This window comes from Cervus elaphus, chromosome 32 (genome assembly GCF_910594005.1).
Source record: "Cervus elaphus chromosome 32, mCerEla1.1, whole genome shotgun sequence".
In the NCBI taxonomy this organism is placed as follows: domain Eukaryota; kingdom Metazoa; phylum Chordata; class Mammalia; order Artiodactyla; family Cervidae; genus Cervus; species Cervus elaphus.
This window is the reverse complement of record NC_057846.1, coordinates 16991267-17004872: the sequence shown is the minus strand read 5'-3', so window position 1 is coordinate 17004872 and position 13606 is coordinate 16991267. Positions and strand designations below refer to the sequence as shown.

Here is a 13606-nt window from a genome sequence, read left to right as displayed (position 1 = left end):
GCTACTTACACAATATCTAATAATAATTCAGATGTCATTGTTTTTTGCTTTCTTCACATCTGCCTGGCACACAGCCCTCCGTTAGCTCAAAGTCTCTCCCCACTTTCAGGGTCTTGGAGGACATCTCATGTTAGCGTCTGAGACCCACCCTGGCAGTTTCTGCTCTGACTCCCTTTGCTGACGTCCTGGGAGCCGCACCAGGCTAGAGAACTTCCCGATCGCAGGGCGGGCCAAGGGGCGGCAGGCTTACTGGGAAAGGGGCTAGGGGATTTGCCTTGAGGTTAAAATTAGAAGCAGACACACTGTTCCTATGTTGTTCACATGTTACACATCAAAAGCAACGGCCAAGTCCAAAGATGCCTGCAGGCACATTTTACCTTATGCTCTAAAAGTATCGATTTCTGTCATCATTTTGCAGGTGACTTGAGAGCTGATAGGGACTTGGGGGAGGGAACTGGGGAGCTCCCTGCCCTGTTCCCAGTCAACAGTGAACTGCCAGGAAATGTAGGAGCTGAGTTGGAAGTCACATGAGTTTGGGTGCACCATATAAAAAAGGTTTATAAAAGTTAGTGGGAAAAAAAAAAGTTAGTGAAGAAATGTGGAAAGTAATCATTGGAGTTGACAACTCTAGTGACATTGCTGAAGCGGAGAAATTGAGGGGTGTGGTGAGCATCTACCAGGGGATAAAAGATCGTTGAGAATTAAGCTAACTTCTGAGGCCATCCTAGTAACTATAAAAGTCCAAGCAATATTCTGATTTCCACGGAAGACAATGAAAAGAACCGATGGGTCCGTTCAGCAACCTGATGAATCTTTTGACCTTTTTGTAGAGTCATATGCCAGCTTTCTCAAATGTGAGCTTTCCTTAGGAGTTTTGGGGGCTGAGATACTGAGGTGAAAATCAAATTGTATGTTCTTCAGTACCACTGCCAAATGTATTGCTTTCTCATCATGAAATTTTTAAACTATGGCTTCAGTTGTAGTAGAGTATACCTGTCTTGGATGTATTTATTCATATTATAGGGACTACGATAGAACACCATAATAATTTATTCTAAACCTGTGCATGCTAAGTTGCTTCAGTTGTATCCGACTCTTTGCAACCCTATGGACTGTAGCCTGCCTGGCTCTTTTGTCCATGGGATTCTCCAGGCAAGAATACTGGAGTGGGTTGCCATGCCCTCCTCCAGGGGATCTTCCTGACACAGGGATCGAACCTGCACCTCTTATGTCCCCTGCATTGGTAGGCGGGTTTCTTACCACTAGCATCCCCTGGACTAACCAAAACCATTTACACAGAAACTGATGTGGTAACAGTTCCAAACATTCAGAAACTTTAAAAAAATGAAATGTAACAGGTGCTCAATGTCATTCAGCAGACTATGACATTTACATGAATACAGAGAACGATCATATCCATGAAAAAATAAGTAGGCAAAAGGCAATGAACCCAGCTGAAATGTAGCCAGATTCACATAGTCTGTCCCAGGAACCTTCTGGCAGCATCTTTTCAGTGCCAGCATGGAGGAATTTTTTTTTTAAATTAAATCTCAAAGAGGCAATTCAATAGCAAAGCAGCTACTCAATGAATATCTAGGAGAACTAATATCAACTTTTATTAGCTTGCAGTACAACAAGGGCTTCCCTGGGGGCCCACACAGTAAAGAACCTACCTGCAATGTCGGAGACCAGGGTTCAATCCTTGGGTCGGGAAGACCCCCTGGAGAAGCGCATGTTAACCCACCACAGTATTCTTGCCTGGGAAATCCCATGGACAGAGGAGTCTGGTGGGCTATTGTTCATGGGGTCGCAAAGAGTCGGACACAACTGAACGGTAATACACACACACACACATAACACAAGACTTGTAAGGCATTCTGTGTCTTTTGGTGAAGCAGCTACAAAGTAGATTTTAAGAAAGCGTCTCAACTCAAAACTGTACTTGGAATTTTGAGGACACTGGTCCCTTGATGGACCTTCCGAGAACAAAGGAGACACAACTGGGCAAGGAGGGAGTCATTCACTTGCATATGGCAGGCTCCAGAGCAAACATCAGCATTGAGGTCACAGATTTGCAACATCCCAGAAATAAGAACATGCGTCCCCCTTCATTGCTACAACTGCTGATTGTTAAATAAGCTGTCATCACTGTCATAAAATAAACACACATTTAAAAAAATAAAATCCTGGGCATCTGATGAAAAGGTATTAGTAAACACTTCTTTTTTTTTTCAGTCACAAGTTAATATTTATTTTTAAAATTGCAATGAACTCCTTTTTCTGTGTTTCAACAGATTTTGTCCTTGAGTAAGTCCATGGCACATTCACACCAGAATCCATAAAATACAAACACTCTTAGAATAAAGTTGCATTTTTCTCGCCGATAACAAAAAACGAAGCCACGTTTTGCTTAAACTGTGGCTATTACCAGGTACCTCAGGGTAAGAGAGTTTTTTTTTTTTTTTCTAAACACCAAAAGGGGAAGAAAGTAAGTTGATACACAGTTCAGTTGCTGTCTTTCCTGTGTGAAGGCTCAGGGAAACAAAGAGAACAATGTCATTGTTTTATGATTTTAACTCTGCTGGGAAGCTGCTCTGGTTAAGTCTCTACTGCAGGGGATGTATTTGATGAAAATCTTAAAAGCGATCGGGTGGTATAAACTGTTGACTTTTATCCTTCCCTATCTTGAGTCCCATATTCTTTGAAGGATCTTTACCTGGGAAGCTTTCAACTTCCATTGTCATGCGAAGCCTCTTGGATCCAGAGATGAAAACAAAATTAACTTTTCAAGGACACGGTGGTCTGGAAAAAGGAAAGTTGTTTAGGAACTAAACATAAATTCAAAAATTGAATTGGTTCCTCCACTGAATATAAGTTTCATGAACAACCTATTTTCTCCCTTGCATCTGTAGAGACCCTGGGTAAAACTCTACCCCAAAAATTCTGCCAATCAGTTTCTGCATCATTTCTTCTTTGGATGACGCCTCTATTCATTTTTACTTTGGTTAATGTGCCACTGGATGAATTCTGAAAGCCAGTTATAGGAGCCACAAATTTTCAAGAAATGTCTTCATTATAACTGTTTTATGCTGTGCCAATACAGTAGTGTAACTACTGTTTTCATCTTGGTGAATATTAAATTCCTCTAGAAAGAGTGGATTTCCTCTTTTCAAAAACTTTCAAGTCTAGTACCACTCAACATTCCCATGTAGAATAAAATCACTTGAAAATTATTCTCTTCAATCAACAGTTTGAACTTGTTAGAAATAGGTAAAAACTGAACACCACCAGCCTCTCCACGCACCTATAATCACACACACACACACACACACACACCCCCACACGTTTAATTCTTTGCATGTCAATTACAGATGAGGCTCAGCAAATGTGGATTGCTCTACTGATGAAAGCAGATACTATTCACATGTGAAGAAGAACACTGATAATAATATAAAAGTTTAATACTAATTTAGAGCAAAAAGTAAGCCAAGACCTCAGGCTCTTTCCTATACTTATTCAACTTATAAAATGCCTACTCTGCGAAATGCTGTCTAATTACAGCAACCTAGTAACCCATCTCCATTTCATTTCCTTCTGTCCCTTGAACCCGACTGCTGCATTTTTTTTTAACCAGTCTTAACCCTTTAACCTTCTAATGAGATGCCTTAATGGACTGCTAATTGAGTGATAGCCATTCTTTATCCCTATAATCGCTTCAGTGTGAGCAGAGATGGAAATGAAAATTATTCACTCCAGAGCCTTAATTTATATTATTACATCGTGTTGTGTTAGTCTTAATTGATGAGGGTGCTTTGTGGGCAGTCATGCCCGAGTCCAGTCCCCTGTGCAGCTTCTCTTTCCACAGGCATTTTTGAGGAAGACACCAAATATTTCTGAGCCACAGTGAATCATGTCACAAGCCCCATCAGATTATACAAGTCAAAAGATTTCAGCAGGAGGATAACTTTTCTGAAGAGATTAAACAGCCCCTATCTCTTATCCAGCCAAGTTTAGGAGAAGACAGAGCCAGGATCCAGCTTTCTGGGTTTCCAGCCCAGTATGTCTCCGGTCTTCACTCCGCCTCTAATGTTTCCGTTTAGAACACCCACTGTACCAAATATTTACATACATACTTAAAAAAAAAATAAGAATGAGGGTAGAGATTAGTGGATTTTAAATGAAAAGCAATTTTTCATTATCTAATTAGGTATCTGCTCATCAGTGATAGTATATACCAGTTTCAATTTCTTATCAAATTCTACATTCAAATACATTCAGTTGCCACATGGATGTTTTCCTTTCCCTTTCATTCATTCTTTTTCCTTTTTTTCCCCTTTCCTCTCTGTGTTTGAGATTGTGAACTTTTTTCTACCTTAGCAATTTTCTCCGTCAACAGTAAATCAGATGATATGAATCACTGGTAGGGGTACAGACAAAGACTTTGTGGGACATGATTATACAAAGATTGAGTCTCCTTTGTCTTTCATATTCAAGTTTCTACCCCAGACAGTGACATCTCTGTGAATCAGCAAATCTGAAAAAGTCAGGAGAGCATCCACCATATGCCCTAGGTAGACATACTGCTTTTTCGTCCTCCACACCATGTGAGTTTCAGATTTAGGTGACATAAGTTAGCATCACCAACCTCCCTGTTATCCCTATTGAAACCTAAAAGATACATGTATTACCTCCTTCCACTTCCTCATCTCCCAGAATTAACTGATGATAAAATCCTTCTAATTTTTCTCAGGAATAATTTTCAAGTTATTCCATCTCTTCCATGTGGTCCTACTATCCCTGCCCTTCTTGTCTCTCACCTAGTTGATGGCAATACAATCTAACTGGTCTTTTTTGGCCCAAAACCCCACCTCCATACTACTGCTGAGATGAATTCTCTAAATTTGAAATCTGCTGAAAAGCCTCCAATGGCACTGAAAAATATGCCCTAACTCCTTACTCATACATGGTCCTTTGGGATGGTACCTTTTCAGTGTCTGCCTTTCTGGTATTTCCCCACTGCAGCCCCATGTGAACTTTATAACAGTTTTTATAACTTTTTTCCCAACTCATTTCTGGCATCACTTCCTCTAGGAAGCCTTCCTTTCCTCCAGGAAGCCTTCACTGCTTCCCAGTTTGGAGCTAAGTAACCTGTCTTCTGAACACTTAGGTAACTCGAACCATGACTCTTGTTAACGTCCAACCAACCACTACATTGGAATCATCTATTTATATGTCTGTTTCTCCTAGAAATTTGCAAGTTCCTCTCACAGAGTGAAAACGTCTCCTTAAATATGGGTATCACTTAAGAAGTGTCTAATCAGTTAGTTAATTAATGAGGTGTCCTGGAAAAAAAAAAACTGACCCACAATGAAGATGTCTGTGAGGAAAGCTTATCTTCAGACAGAAAAATAGCAAGAAAGATTTCACAGTGGCAGCAGCACCCTATGTGAGCATCACAAGTAGGTGAAATCCAATAAGCAGCGTTCCATGGAAGGACTTGTCAGGAAAAGATGTCAAATACAGAAGTGAGAGGCTTGTCAAGAAACAGGATTTAGTCCAGCTTCATAAAAATGGAACACATGGTTGGTGTAAAATAATGAGAAGTAAAGATTATAACAAAAAGAGAAGGGACTTTTACTGGAAAACTAGGAATACTGACCTATGTTCAATGAAAAAAAGGGCTATCATTGATTCAACATGGACTCTGTTTTATATATATATACACACACACATACTGTATATATACAACCTCTTTAAATGTATTCACAAATTAACCCTTGAGCACGTACTATATCTCCTTTACGAATAAGGAAACCAAGGTATGTGGAGGTGAGCAGCTTATCCGAGATCACACAGCTGGTCAGTCTAAAACCAGGATTCGCTACTAGACACTCTGGCTGGGAAACACACACTCTTGAAAATTCTGAGGGTTTTAAATCAGAGAAAGAGAAACCAAATCTCGGGATTGGTTTAACTCATCAAGCACCTGCTGAAGTTCTGATTGTCTACTTGATCAGCTGGTTGAAACGTGGATTCAGTCACGGCCCAGGAGGGTGAACTTAAGAGGCCAGCTTTTTTTTTCTGAGTAATGTGAAAAGAATAACAAGAATAGGGAGAATAAATATTAATAATTCTGCTAGATTTTTTAATGAGCAGCCACTTAGCCATCCATTAACTCAGTCCCTTTATCAAGCACCAAGAAAGACATTAGTGAGATGAAGAGTTACCTCTGTTCTTGAAAAGTGCTATTATCTGTGGTTAAGAGTAAGCTGGCTTGAACAGAAAAATTCTCACCATCTCTACATATATGGTACTGTCTCCTCTCCTTCAAAGAATCTTATGAGAAGTACAATGTCAGATGGGCTTCCCAGGTGGCGCAAGTGGTAAGGAGCCCGCCTGCCAGTGTAGGAGACCTAAGAGACATGGATTGGATCCCTGGGTTGGGAAGATCCTCTGGAGGAGGACATGGCAACCCACTCCAGTATTCTTGCCTGGAGAATCCCATGGACAGAAGAGCCTGGCAGGTTACAGTCCATAGCATTATGAAGAGTGGGACAGGACTGATGTGACTTAGCATGCATGCATGCACTCTGCCATGTGATGGGAAAGAAAACTTTTGACCTTGGTTTTCCTAAAGCAACGAATTACAACCATGCAGACTGATACCACATTTCAGGCCCATCAGGGGAGCCGTGATGAACAGTAGGAAGGATTCACCCTTCCAGGGGCACCAGTTTTGGTGTGGTTGGGGAACTGTCCTTCAGGATGTGATATATGCCTCATCCAATATTCAATGTCAAGTGCCACTGACAAAATACACAGGTCTGGAACCAAAGAGGAAAGTAGCATCTCTCACTGTTATACCTAGTGTCCCTCTCATAATATTTTTGCCTCTCATCCCTGAAACTTTGCTGTCTTGATATTTAGAGGTTTAGTACCATAGCATAGACTGATAACTTTCCCACGACTAATGATCTCCCTTTGCATGTTAATAAGAGAACACCCTGAATATTTGTTCAGCAAATGTCTTCCCAGTTCGACAAGCTCCAGCTTTCCACTGCCTCTATATAGAGTTATGTGCCATAGTTCTAGCTCATGGGAGGCAGGCAGAAGTATGCATGCAACTTCAAGGTCAAATCCTTTAATGCGGAAAATGCTAGAACTTCCCTTCCTTTGTTTCCATGCGTGTGTGGGCTAGAATCTGCATGTGTGATGCGGATGAGCCAGAGTTCACTATGCAGATGAGACCCTGGGGCATTACAGAGCAACAAGACAGAACAAGGTTGATAATCTTATTAAGTAAAGATACTTCTCTGCCCAAAACCACCAGCCAACTCTCAACTTGTTTGAGAGGGAAATAATCATCTTGTTTGAGCCACTCTGTTTGGGGCTTGCTTCATTACAGCAGATTAGCCTGCACGGTACCTTAAATGGTCCCCAAGGGACAGATGCTCTCAGTGGAGAAAATGAAAGTGGTCCCACTGCACTAGCAGGTGAGGTCTGGTCACTTGAAGGTCCACATGTCACTAGATTCACCAAGAGGAAAGGAAGAGTTTCTGTATTTACTAGGGTGGTTCACACAGTTAAAGGGAAAATAAGAGTAACCACTCTATTGGGAAGATAAAAAAGCAAATCTCTGGAAAACTAGGGATCCTCTGGGTTGCCTCCCAAATTCTGCTATGACCAGGAAGAGCTGAGTTACCCACAGAGAATAAACCCTGATTCATTTACATGTCAGGTGGAATCAACAATCGGGGGTCCTCCTGGACAGCTCCCTGATTTGGGCAGACGTGGCTTGGTTTTGAAGCTGGAAGGAAGTGGCAGCTTGCTGGTGGAGGCCAAGGCATCAGCTTCCTCCGACAGCCACTTAGATGGAGAAAGCTTAACTCAAAACTTCAGTTTTCTTGATGCCATAAGAGCTTGAGATTTATTTCCGCTTTTAAACAGCCCCATTGGTGGACTACTCAAGTACAGACAAGCAGTTAGCGTCATAATAGTACTGTGACTTTCTATTACCATCTCCTCTTTCAGACAATTTACTTGAATAAGTAATCAAGATGATAAAGACATTCTTAATGCCAAAATTTCTCTAAAACAAAAGCATAACGTGTAGAATTCAGGGGAGAGATTTATTCAGTCACTAAGTCACATCTGACACTTTACAACCCCACTGACTGCATCATGCCAGACTCCTCTGTTCTCTACTATCTCCCAGAGTTTGCTCAAATTCACGTCCATTGCATCAGTGATGCCGTCCAACCATCTCATTGCCCGTTACCCTCTTCTCCTCTTGCCTTCAATCTGAAATGATTAAAGTTAGGAGAGTGGTGAGAAGACCCAAGAGAGTGCATCAGAAACAGAAAAGACGGCTCAGGGTGGAATTTTGGGAATAACAGAGGAGGAAAACTAATAATCACAAATAAAACAGTCAGAGATAGGAAGACTAATTCTGTGTCAGGAAAGCTAGGGTAACAGTTTTCTGCAAGAGGGATAAGGGGCATTGATTTCAATGTCAAGGGCTTATCAAGAAGGATGACAACTGGAAAAGAACCATTGTTTATGTCATTATAGAACCACATGTGACCTTCAAGTGTGCTGTTATGGACTCACAGTGAAAAGCAGATTGCTGAGGTTTAACAAAGGAGAGGCTGTAGCAGAAGTTGAATGTCTGAGGGTAGAAAAATGTTCTTTCCAAAAGTTTTGTTTATCTAAAAGGCACATCAGAAGTTCGTTCCCCAATGAAATAGCATGACCAAAGGAAAACTTCTACTCCATCTTACAGACAAAGGAAAGAGGCTAGTGGGGAGGGAGGAATTGAAGATGAAGTTGAAAAAGTGGATCATTAATCAAGAAGGGTTCAGGACTAATAGGGGAAAACTAGGATGAAAAGCTGAGGTTATGCAGATGGTCTGATCAGAGACCAGAGATATAATTATTTCTTCTAATAAGAAAGCATTTCCTGTATAGGTTTAAAACATTAATTTAACCAGGAAATCTCTCACGACTGAGTTTCTCTACTCTCTCTGTTCATCAGAAAAAAGTACAGAAGCATAATTTTGTTGTTACAAGGATGTCAGGAGATTGTGCCTTGCCATCCACGTTCTGGGAGAACAAGAGTTTGCTGTCGCTCTAATCACAATTCAGAGCAACTCTGCACCATTTGGAAACCCAAAATTGAAGAATGCTACAGCTAGAAAGGACCTTGCAAGAGAATATTGAATTCTTTGCTCCTCATTTAAATTAAGGTTTCCAAAGAGGTCAGATGCAATATACACACAGGAATTCTAATTGAAACACAACCATAAAGGAAAAATTGTCTCTTCCAAATACACTTCAGCAAGAGCTCACATGAAGCCTACGGTTCAAGGAGAATTTTCTAAGTCCATGCAAACTTGAGCTAATTGGCAACAGAATCTCAATTATGTATGTTTGATGGAAATGATTGGGGTGACAAAGAATATATCTGTATACTTCAGGACCAAATAAAATTACAGCACCCCTTGTTTTAGAACATTATTTCTCTCTTTTGCCTTGAGTGGTACAGGTTGATTGTCCATGTTGAATTCAACAAGGAGTTTTCTTACCACCACTTTGTTATTTATCTTCATGGTTTAATTCTAAGTGAATGATTTAAAACATAATGTAGCTTCTCATAAGGGTAAAAATACTCTATGAATCATCTTTTTGGGGCCTTGAGGACAAAGAAGCCATTATGTTTTGAATGATTTGAAACCAGGCACTATTCTAAGTACTATGTGAATTCTAACTCACTTAAGCCTTACAAGGATCCTATGAGTTAGATTCTGCTGTTATTTATTTATTTGTAGATGAAGAAACAAACATCAGAGAGACTAAACACACCTTTCCAATGTTTGGCATTTCAAAAGGCAACATTTAGAGTCCACATTTCAACTATGATGATCTGCCACCTCTACAAGACAGTGAATGCTTGTTACTTTTGTCACTATTTAAACAGAAACCTCCCCCCAAATAAAATCCTTGCAGCTGAAATATTCTAGTCAAATAAGTAGTTCATGAGTTCCTCAAGCCAAGAATTCTATGTCTATGTCCAGCTTCTACCAAAGTACCAATTACATAGCATATGTTCAGAAAATGTTGGTTGGAAAATATTGACTTAGCAGATGGGACCGCAGTGGGGTTGTGCAGAGAAGAAGTCATCCTATGTGAAATGACACATCCCAGAGCTACATTCACTGCTAATTATATTCCCTGTAATTATTTCAACCCAGTCTGTAAAAGGAAGTCCGACCATGTATTTGCATAGATGCATTCTTCTAGGTGTTTCTCTTTACTTTCATCTTGTACCAGTGGAAGTAAAGTTTATCAGCTGGTCAATGACTAAGTAATTTATGAACAATGGAAGCGGTGTGGAGACACTGGAAGCTCACCTGTGCATTGGAAGCCCTTACTGCGCTTTAGTGGTCCTGCATCATCATACCTCCTGCATGCACTTTTAAAGCTAAGTGAATTGGTCCTTCTTGAAGCCTTATGAGACTGTTTTATAGTTAATACAAAGAATTACTGACAAGGAGAGTGAGCACTGGGCCTTCCCTGGCGGCTCAAATGGCAAAGAATCTGCCTGCAATGCAGGAGACCCAGGTTCAATCCCTGGTTCGGGAAGATCCCCTAGAAAAGGAAATGGCAACCCACTCCAGTATTCTTGCCTGGAGAATCCCACGGACAGAGGAGCCTGGTGGGCTACAGTTCTTGGGTCACAGAGTCGGACAGACTGACTAACTAAACACGCGTGAGAGTGAGCATTACATGGACATGCATAAATTACTGGTTCATTTCTGAGACAACTCTCCCCACTTATAAATATTTCTTTTTAAAAGAATTAATATATGTAAGTTTGGCTAGAATGGAATACAAAAGAAGGAAGAAAAAATTCAGTAGTGATTAGTTCAGGGAGAAAACACAATGAAACACGAAGCCAAGAAGCCTATGAGCTTAAAACAGTTGAAAAGATGGCCTATTGTTTGGATCTGGGTCTCTATGGTAACTGCAAAGGGACTTGGTCCACAGAATTAAAGGAGCTCATTTGTGATTCCCTAAGAAAAGCTGCAGATATGAATTCTTCCTTCTCAGAGAAAGAGGGCAATTTCACAAAGCAGAGGAGGGACGAGAGGACCAAGAGCAGAACGAGATCAGATTCCCCATCCCAATCCACTTGGTACTGTTTGCACACACTGGCATTTGAACTTCAAGTTCCCCTTACCAGGAAAAGCTCAGAGATAAGTTCAGAAATGGTTCTTTAATGAACTGGAAAAGAACAATCCAACATTTAGTTAACACTAAAGAAACACTGGAGAAAAATATAGAAATGGAGTGTGTGTTAAAAATATAGAAACGGAGTGTGTGTTAATGCCAACATAATTATCAGTAGATTTTGTGACTGTTTGAAAACATGACAACTATTTTTATTATTGTGAAGTTAAACAGAGTGAAATATTTCAAAGGGGCCTTATTAGAGTATATTTTCACTTTCCACATTTACTGCTATATTTTTGCACATATTCAAGACCTTTGTTTATTGACTGATTTTTACTAAAATATTACATAGATTTACTAAAAGACAAATGTATAACACATATGCATTGTTTTATACTAGTAAAAAAAAATACCCAAAGAGGTAGACAATATACAGCAAAAAAGCAGAAGGGAGAGGTTTAGCTGTTTACAGAAGAAATTCTGTGCTTCAAAATTAAATACTGAATTTAGCTGCTAAATACCTTGCTTCTTGTCCATAAAAGCTTTCCTCCACTAGAGCAATATTAAAAATAACTAATATTTGCAAATAGTCTTATACGGTTTGAAGTGCTTTCATATTTCTTTCACTCCATACAAAAGCTGTGTGAGGTATGAACTATAACTCTCCCTTTGATGAGAAAAGAAGCTCAAAAGGAAAAATGGTTTGTCTGTGAATATCAGATTTTTCACTATCAAATCTCATTTGTGTTTCTCAATGCCTCTGTCTGTAATTATAGCACTGAGGAATATGCCATGCTCAGGAAGAATCAAATCAAGGGAGCTAGTCACTAACAGTATATCCCTTCCTTAAAGGAGGTATTCCTGGCACCTAATTCCCATAAACAAAGTGAAAGTGAAAGTCACTCAGTCGAATCCAACTCCTTGCAACCCCATGGACCATACGGTCCATGGAATTCTCCAGGCCAGAATACTGGAGTAGGTAGCCTATCCCTTCTCCAGAGAATCTTTCCAACCCAGAAATTGAACCGGGGTCTCCTGCATTGCAGGCGGATTCTTTACAAGTGAGCTATCAGGGAAGCCCAATTCCCATAAAACTGCTATCATATCAAAATATGACCAACAGGTTAAAAGGGAGAGTAATTACACCGACTTCAATACATATGACAAATGTGCGTCTAGATAGCAGAAGAAATATGTTTAAAAGAAAAGGGGAAATGTCAGTAGATAAAGAAACCTAATTATGCAATTTCATTCAGAAATAAAAGCCCTTAGAGAGGGAGGTGGGAGTGGGGATTGGGATGGGGAACACATGTAAATCCATGGCTGATTCATGTCAATGTATGACAAAGACCACTACAATATTGTAAAGTAATTAGCCTCCAACTAATAAAAATAAATGAAAAAAAAAAAAAGAAATAAAAGCCCTTATGGCCACTTCCATTTTCAGATAGCCAAAAAAAAAAAAAAAAAGGAAATGCATTTTAATGATTTACTTTCAATTAAGGTTGACACAAATAAGATGACTTGGGAAACAGGGTAAAAATAATACCTGGGGAAAATGATAAAATATGTTTATAAAATATCCTATACAGTAGAATTATAGGAAAATAAAGAATGTTTGATTTTTCTCTCTCATCAACAAGGAAGTGGCAGGGGTCACGGTGATGGTGTCCCCATGCACAGCAGACCATGCCTATACGTGAACGTACTTTGTTTTTTAACTTTTAATTTTTTTATTTTTATTTAATTATTTATTTTAAATTGGAGCATAGTCAATTAACGATGTTGTGTTAGTTTCAAGCATACAGCAAAGGGATTCAGTTGTACATATACATGTATCTATTCTGTCTTTTCTCATTTAGGTTGTTATATGCCATTTAGCAGAGTTCACTGTACTATACAGTAGGTCCTTACTGGTTATCCATTTAAAATGCAGCAGTGTGTACATGTCCATCACAAATCATCCCTTCCCCCAACCCTTCCCCTCTGGTAACCATGTTTGTTCTACATGAGCATACTTTTAAACAAGATTTCAACTGTGTTTATTTTAAACATGGTAAATATTACAATGCTAAGATCTTAAAGGAATTTTTAAAAATTATGGCAAATCTACACATAAGGCACAGAAAGAATACCGTACTGTTGGAAAAAAAAAAAAAAAAGAAAAAAAGCAAATTAAACAAGTCACTTTAGCCTTGACCTAAATTCGATGACAGGTCTGATATTCTGAATCTGTCTGGGAAAAATATATTCTACAACTACTTGAAAAAGCTATGGGGCATCATGATTTATAATAGCACTTCTAAAGAAATGAAAAGTCCATGTTTTCCCAGCTGAGCAAAATTGGGCTTGGACAATAGGGAACCTGAAACTC

At 39.5% G+C, this 13606-nt stretch overlaps 1 long non-coding RNA gene across 3 annotated transcripts in view; it reads right to left on the bottom strand.

Annotated features, from left to right (window-relative positions):
- LOC122687924 overlaps nucleotides 1–13606 on the bottom strand; it is a 137970-nt gene that overhangs the window by 91436 nt on the left and 32928 nt on the right. The window contains exon 5 of one of the 3 annotated variants that reach the window (XR_006339269.1): nucleotides 2717–2802. The exons of the other annotated variants lie outside the window; for them this stretch is intronic. This is a non-coding gene — a long non-coding RNA (uncharacterized LOC122687924). Of the gene's footprint in view, nucleotides 1–2716; nucleotides 2803–13606 lie in introns of those variants that run through there. 3 annotated transcript variants of the gene reach the window in all.